This window comes from Solanum pennellii, chromosome 1, assembly GCF_001406875.1.
Source record: "Solanum pennellii chromosome 1, SPENNV200".
Taxonomy (NCBI): Eukaryota; Viridiplantae; Streptophyta; class Magnoliopsida; order Solanales; family Solanaceae; genus Solanum; species Solanum pennellii.
The window spans coordinates 75,600,925-75,610,031 of NC_028637.1; positions in this window are offsets into that span (position 1 = coordinate 75,600,925).

A 9,107-nucleotide genomic window follows, 5' to 3' on the forward strand; every position below is an offset into this window, starting at 1 on the left:
TGACATTTGTATGTTTTCTCTTCTCAGTTAAATGTCATCTCTTCTCTTGCAGTTGTGTACTCTTTTATGGTGTGCATTGACTCTTGTGCATTTCCTTTTGGATCTTGTTTTCTTGAAGGATATCTCATGTCTAGGTTCATGCTCATTTTTGTTCTCTTCCTATTCCTTTCCTCCAATCTGATTCCATTACTTTTGTTTGAGCAGATTGACCTTGATTGGAGTGCATTGTAGCTCCATTCCACCTCCTCAAAATAGTTTTGAAGACTCCTTCCAGGTTTAAGAGCTCACATATGACTCTAGATCCTCTTTTTGCCAAGTCCTTGCTTGGTGACATAAGTAGCCTAGGCTATATAGTTCTTCACATTTTGTTAGGGCTTCATCCGTACCCACTTCAGCGTAGAATTTATTTTTTTTATATGGTTAAAATAATTTTTTATGTATATATAGTGGATGTTAAACCCCCTTCAATTATTTCTATGTCTATTTCTTCAGATTTTGAATCCCCTTATAGAAAATTCTTGCTCCGTATATATATATATATATATATATATATATATATATATATCAAACCAGTTGAAGGTTTTCCAAGCCTTGAGAAAAATCTGCCTTCTAGTAAACTTGTCAGTATGGGAAGCAAACAAGGTTGCCTTTTCAAATTTCATCATTGAGGTCAAAGCAAATGCTGCAACTTATTCACACGGATGAAGGTGGACCTTAGAAAACATCATCCTTAAAGAGTAGTAACTACTAAATTTCCTTTATGTATGATTGTACTAAATATTGTTGGATTTATATTTTGAATTATAAATCTAAGGTCGCTGATGTATTCTTGATATATAACGCTTTTGTTAAAAATTAGAGTGCTTGCAGAATTTAGGAGATAAGAACAGGGAATGGAATGGAGTATTATTAGTACCCTGTTACTCCACCAACAACTTTATGCATGGAAATAAAATCAGTAGCTATTAATTTTTTTTTCTATTTTCTTTGTAATATGTTCTGTAACAGTGTTTTTCCTTTCCATGTAGTAGTTGTTTTCTGTGTAGTAGTTATTAAAAGTAAGGAGGTTATTTCTCCACTCTCTCATTTCAGTAATAGTGGGAAGTTTTTTCCTTGTTATTAGGTGGGTGGTTAATCACCAATGTGGTATTTAAGTTATTTGAATTCAATGAAATGTTAACCAGAAAATTAGTCAAGTCTTTGAGTATACTTCAAAATCAAGAGATCGCAGGTTCTCTCTTAAAGAACCAGCACCATAAGTGGTAGGAAGAACACATCTGATTTAATATTACAGCTCCCCATAACCAGATCCTTAACAAGGGACCACAAGAATTTGGTATTCGAGACGGAAGCTATGGGAGATCTAATCCAACAACAATTAGCACAATTATTGACTTTGTTCCAAGAAGAGTGTTCAACCAATTTAGCAAGGCTGGAAGCCATAAATGCTCGCTTGGATGCACTAGCGAAGGATTTGTCAAATTCAAAAGCAGATGTTGAAGCAACTGGAAATGGCAGTCACAATCGCGGTTGGAAAGGTAAAGCAGTAGTTGCAGGCTCTCGATAGAATTCGGTGGGAATTCCATGATTCCTAAATACACAAAATTGGATTTTCAACGATTCGTGAACACGAAGACCCCTCGGTATGGTTGAATAGGTGTGAGCATTTCTTTCGACACCAACATACACTAGAAGATGAAAGAATTGGACTCGCTTCTTTTCATCTGGAATGAATTGCACAACTCTGCTTTCTTTAACTAGAGAAAGATATGTCTCAATGCACTTGGGATTAGTTCGAACATTAATGCAACCTTCATTTTGGACCACCAATTAGAAGTAAAAAGTAAGGAGAAGTGTCTAAGTTATGCCAAATTGGATATGTGGCAAATTACCAATAAAAGCTTGAACTATTGGTTTCGTGGGCTGGTTCTCTTACATAAGTGCAAAAATTTGAACTTTACATTAGTGGTCTTGCTGATTATATAGCAATTGAGGTAGAGTTGCATAATACTCAAGATTTGGCTATGGCTATGAGTATTTCCCCACTTTGTGAATGCAAAGAACAACCCCTTGGTTCGTAATTGTTAGATGCCTGTAAATCAATGATAAATTTCTCACCGCAACAACCCACTAGACTTGTGAATAAATTGAAAATATTTGAAATGGATGAAAGACGACTTAAGGGACTTTGTTTCAATTGTGACGAACTATTCACTCAGGCCAATCAGTGCAACGATGAAGCAAAATTACTTTCCACACTTAGTGCTTAGGGTTTGAGGACAAGCGCAATTTGAAGGAGGGGAGTAATGTTAGTACCCTGTTAGTCTACTAACAACTTTATGCATGGAAATTAAATCAGTAACTATTAATTATGTTTTTTTCTGTTTTCTCTGTAATATGTTCTGTAACAGTGTTTTCCATTCCATGTAGCAGTTGTTTTCTGTGTAGTAGTTATTAGCAGTAAGGAGGTTATTCCTTCACTTTCTCATTTCACTAATAGTCGGAAGTTATTTCCTTGTTATTAGGTGGGTGGTTAATCACCAATGTTGTATTTAAGTTATTTGAATTCAATGAAATGTTAAGCAGAACATTAATCAAGTTTTTGACTAATTCAAACTCAAGAGATCACATGTTCTCTCTTAACGAACCAGCACCATAGGTCGTAGGAAGAAAACATCAGATTTAATATTACAGCGCCCCATAACCAGATCCTTTACAAGGAACCGTAACAAGTATACTTCACAAAAATTACATAAGTTTTGTAATTGTTAGATGTGTTGTAACTAAGGTCTATAAACGTAGGAAGAAGGGTGAAAATAAGGCCTAAATATTACTATTGATACTTCATTTAGTTATTACTATGTATATGTATTTTATTACTTCTTTATTTAGTTATTACTATGTATATGTAGTTTTAGCAGTTAGTTAGCAGTTACATAGACAGATAGTTATTAAGGAAGATAGACAATTTATTCTGGCGAAAAATATTGGTTCTGTATTTAAACTAGAGGAAAAGGTACCTCGAAATACCTTGGTTGTTGGGTGAATTTTTAGTCGGTGGATTTATATATACTAGGTTGTCTTCCCTTAACGTATTAAAACACATGTCCTTGAAGAAAAAACTAATTTCAGTCATAGGTTTCCAAATTCTATCAAGAAAGCCACTAAATGCAATAGGGAGTAATGTTTCTACGAAGACATGACAATCATGACTTTTCTTACCATGTAATTTTTTGTGCTCCATATCGACAAGTTTTCCCAAATTTGAAGCATGTCCGTCAGGCATCTTAAGTTTCTCAACTGATTCACTTATTTTACACTTTTGATCCAATGTAAATGCATAACTACCCTTAGTCTTGAAGAATTTGTAGTTCTTTTTCTCTTGCGACCATAACTCTTTTCGCCTACAGTATTCTGGTAAGTCCATTCTAGCATTAACATTATCTTTTGCCTTGCCATTGACATCCATTACTGTGTTAAATAAATTATCAAAGTAATCTTTTTCGATATTCATGACATCAAGATTATGTCAAAGAAGATTATCCTTCCAATATGGTTACTCCAGGTATATGCTTTGTTTTATCCAATTATGTGCAACACCATAACCATCTAATTTGTACAGTTGTTCTTCTATGACCTTTGGAAAGCGTTGAACTCTCTCCCAGACATGTTCTCCAGTCAAAATTGGAGGTGGAAGACTTTTTTCAACAATATTCTTTCTGAATGCATTTTTCATACTCCAAAATTCATGATCCATTGGCCAGAACTGTATATGACAATCAAACCAACAATTTTTACGACCATATTTTGAAAGTAAATGATTTAGTATTTTCCATACAGTAAGGACAAGCTAATTTTCCTTCTATCATCGACCCTGACAACATTCCATACGCAGGAAAATCATTAATAGTCCACATTAAGGTCGCCCTCAAGTTGAAATTTTTCTCAAGAGAAACATCAAATGATTCAACCCTTGAACCCACAATTGTTTCAACTTATCAATCAAAGGTTGCAAGTATACATCAAACAAGACTTTTGGATTTCGTGGACCAGGAATGACACAATTCAGAAATATATATGGACTGGTCATACACATCTCACGTGGAAGATTATATGTTGTTACAAATGCATGCCAACAAGAATATGGTGTAGCTAAAACAAAATATTGCGTGAATCTATCTGAACATAAACTCAATCTAATATTTCGTTGTTCGACAACAAACTATGGATATGTTCTTTCAAAATGCTTGTAGGCCTCTCCATCGGAAGGACGACACATAACACAAAGTGTTATTTTATATTCATGGGGCCATCTCATATGAGGAGCAGAGCTATTAGATGCATACAACCTCTTTAACCTTGGTATAAGAGGTAAATAATGCATGGCCTTAATAGGAACTCTCTTCTCGCTAGGAGGCCGCTTATAACGAGATTTTTCACAAAACTTACACGATTCTAGATTAATATTATCCTTATAGTATAACATGGAACCATTTTCACAACAATTAACAGGCAATCCTAACATTGATACCAACCTCTTTGCCTTATAGAAATTATCAGGTATCTGTAGATTTGGGTCAACTAAATCATGCATAAGGTCAATCATTGAGTCCGTTGCCCCTTGAGGAACATTCCAATCTGATTTGATACTTAATAATCTAATAGCAATACACAACTACGAGTGTGGACAACCCTCAAATAAAGTCCGACTAACAACTTTCAATTGTTCAAAGAAAATTTTTCATTCAACATTAGGAGCTTCTTCACCTTGATTACGAGATTCAAAATTAGAATGCACCCCAAACACATCCTGAACCATGTCATTCATTCTATAATTTTTTGCATTAGAATTCACTGCACTACTACTTTCTCTAGGAACATAATGTTGAAATACATCAAAACTATTATAAATTTCTCCATGTAGTAGTCCACACTGTATATTATTTTTTAAACCTATTTTGATAGAGATGAAGCTCAACAATATCTGGTTTTTCATAATGCAAACATTGACATTTATTACAAGGACACTTAATCACACCATTACGTTGAAAAGGTTCTACTGTCTTTGCATACTCCATAAAACCTGAGACACCTTCTACAAATTCAGGTCTTAGCCCCATTCGACAAAAATTAGTCATAATATACATCCAACTACTGTCCATCTACACAAATATCACAAAATTTGACCTTGTGAAACATTAAAATAAGTAGTATTTACAATCCTAGAAATCAAATTATATCTTTCTACCTAAAACATAAGCTACAATTTTCATGTATAATATTCTCACTAAGTAGTCGTACTATTACATACATAAAACTCTTTCAATTTTTTTTCATAAACTAAAACATAAGCTATAGTTCCCATGTACAATATTCTCACTAATTGATGCTATTATTACAGTATAAAGAACTCTTTTGATAAGCTACGATCTGAAATGTATTTGCTATTATCGGAAAAAATAAATGATTCACTGATTTTTTGTCGTTGAAGAAGAGGGAAAACGTGTTACCTTCTTTTTTTCATTCTTCTTCACGCAAGAACAACCTATAGAGCAACCATTCAAGGAAAAAAAGGAAAAAAAAATCTGCCTTTGATCCCATTTCAATTTATATAACATACAAACTAACGTATTTCTATGATCTTCAAATACACATTTTTACAACTTATGAAAAGATTTAAAGCATATGAGTATCTATGACCTTTTCTATATATAATTCTGGTGTTCGAACAAGCTTTCAGGCACCTCGACTAATTTCATGTGATATCTATCACCTTCAACCAACATGTAAAGGTAATTCTATGCACCAAAGTTAAAACAAATTGAAAGAATAACCTAGTATATTTGTCCTTACTCGAACTTGAACATTAAACCTCATGTTCTCAACCTATCAATGACTTATTTTAAGTCACAACTTTTTAATTTTTTTTCATAAACTAAAACATAAGTTATAGTTCCCATCATAATATTCTATGAGAAAGTCATAGAATAATTCAATTATACATTGATACATGTATTACTAATCATAACTTTAAGTCATCCCAAGTTCCAATCAGGGGAAGTTATAATAGTTTTTACATGAGAAGTACAATAAATATTTAATTACTTAATAAATTAATGCAAGTAATTAAACTTTATATGAAATTGCATTCTATATAATTGTCATTGATTAAGCATATAATCTACAATATAAGTTTTTGCTCAAGTCTGCACAATTAAAAGCACTTTTGTCCAAACTTTAAAGTTGAATGAGGTTACTAAATAATTAGTGACATGTCTGAGTTATCTTCAATTGCCATGAATGGGATCTATCTTAGAATCTTACAGTTTCTATTATAACTTCTCTGCCTCTGAATTTGACTTAGGGGGAAAATGCTATGTAGTGGTGGATCAAATCATAGTATTTTTATTTGTAAGGAAGTTCACTAATTATCTTTAGTATGGTACAGGAAGAATGAAATGTAGATAAACTACCGTTTGGTGTGGCATAGGGAGAACATGAGATATTTTCAATGAATTAGAAGTTGAAAGTCTAAAGTGGCAGGAATATACTAGTGCATTAAAAAGGATAGAGGAAATGTTTCACTGAGGCAATATTTTTGAGTTAGGTTTACAAAAAAAAGATAGGGTGTGTTTCAACCATCATGATCCTCTTCTTTTATAAGTATGTGTTAGTTCGATCTTATGGATCACTAATTCCAATTTACTGTATTTTTATTTGGTAGACTTACTTTTGATATTTGGTTTTGATTGAATATGATTTGACAAATTTTAATATTTCAGTTGCCTTCCCATGTGATTGTAACTCATAGATAGTGTGTCATCACTCAAAACTGACATTTAATAGCGTGAACATCCTTGCAAGAGACAAGTTTGTGTTTCATTAAGTTTAAACTGCATCTTAATTTGAGTTTGAAGAGGGGGAGGTTTGTCTTATGTTGTAAATCAAAACATAGTTTCTTTACAGCCTGTAGTAATGAAGTTCACTGGTTATATCCTAGTATAATACGGGAAGAACGAAAAAGAAGAGAACTACATTTAAGTTGGGTTCATGGAGAAGGATGCTGAAAATTAGTTAGAAGCTGAAAGTATAATGATTCATGGGATAGATAAGGACATCAATAAGAATAGAGGATATGTTTCAACAATATCATTTTTCGAGTCTTAAGCTATGGAGCCCTTATGCTCCACCATGGTTCTTTTATTCTCTAGATATGTGACTCGGTTTTAATTTGTCTAATTTATTTTTTAAAATTGTTAGTCTGTTGTCATACGTGTTTTGAGAGATGAAATGCTAGAAAAATATATAACCTTGGATGAAACATAAAGAGCAAAGCACAGTTGAGTTTCGTACTAATACAGAAATATAAAATAAACTCACAACATTGTGTGGATAATGTGAAAAAACAGTGATTGCTAATTGATAAAGTATAGTGCATCTCTCAACTAAGGCACACCTTTACACCTGGGTTACAAGTCACTATATAATTTTAATAAAATCCAAAAGATGTTTAATTTAGTTCTCATACAATATCTGTTTCTTTTTTCGACACTTACTTCATAGATTGTGGAGCTTTCAAATGATAGTCAATGCCTCTTCGTACATTTTCTGAATGGAACAATTTTCTTCTTCTTTTCCCATATTTCTGAAAAGTAATTTTGGATATTATCTCAAGATGTATTTGTCCAACTGTTCTTCTATTATTTTTCTTTGTGGCACAAATATTTTTTTAATATGTTGCGTTATATTGTTGTCTACTTTATTTCTAAAATGATTTCTCTGTTAATGTATAGAACCTCTTTTTAAGCTTACTTAAAGCCTTTTGTTTGTTTCGCATCAATAGACATATTTTATCGACCTGGATTTGAAACCTTTGGAGAGGATGGAGTACTACTACAAGTTAGACCAACAGGTAGTCGGCTGCTATGTTCATATGGTAAAATCCATGCAACGGCTTAATTTATTTGGTTATGTCACTAACTTCCCATGATAACTTGTTCACTGCTCCCTTTGAGTATAGTTACTTCTCTAGATTTTACAATATACCTTGTAAACAACTAGCAACACTTCCTCTTAGCCTATATAGGCTTTCTTCAAGTTATTCTTTTCATACTTCTTAAAAGGACGACAAAAAATCTTTAGCTAGACTATAACGGTTGATACTAATATACTATAACTGAATGCCATTGTACTATATTACATCTCAATGTGGATAATGAGTAATCTGAAACTTCTAATGTAATTCATAGCTTCAACTCCTCGATTAAATTATTGATGAGATTCTTTCTTTGTTTGATATATGGATCCATGAGTTTTATAAATTTTCATTGCAATTTTCACTTTTCACCAGATATTTTTAAATAACACATTCTCATCAAAATATTTCTTATTTCACATTCAACAATTATCTCTACTGCATCTTTTTAAAAAACAAAAAAACTCTTATTGACATAATTTCTATCTCACATTTAACTATTAATGCTAATTCCAAAGGTTTGATTAAATATCAACAAGCATTAAATCTTAACTATCTACATATGCTCACAACTTTTCAAACTTTAAAATTGAAAAGCTCCAAAATTACTTGTTCAAAATCGATAGATGGAGTTCTCACAAATCAACGACGGAAATTAGGTCTTCAAACTGAGTGATTGAGTGGCTGGCGGCAGGCTCATCGGAGATGCAATGTCATCCCTGAGCAGCAGAATCGTGGGGGGATAGAGACGAGTAAGGGCTTTTTAGGGGAAAGAGGCGCGCTAAGTTAAACAATAAATAATGCCTCTTATTTTAATTGTTTTCCTTTTTAGTAAAATTTGGTCAATAATATTTTAAAATAAGAGACCTCATATTTTAGTTGTTTCCCTTTTTAGTTAAATTTGGTCAATACTATTTTAAAATAAGAGACATCATGAAGTCTCTTATTTTAAAATATCATTGAAAAAATTTTACTAAAAAAAGGAGACCTTGGGAAGTCTCAAAAATTTATTTTTTATTTCATTATTTTCCCAAATAGAGATCTCGTGAGATGACATATTTTAGGCAAAGTAGCAGCAAAAATAATTTTTAAAATAAGTGGTCTATATTAAATATATATATATATATATATA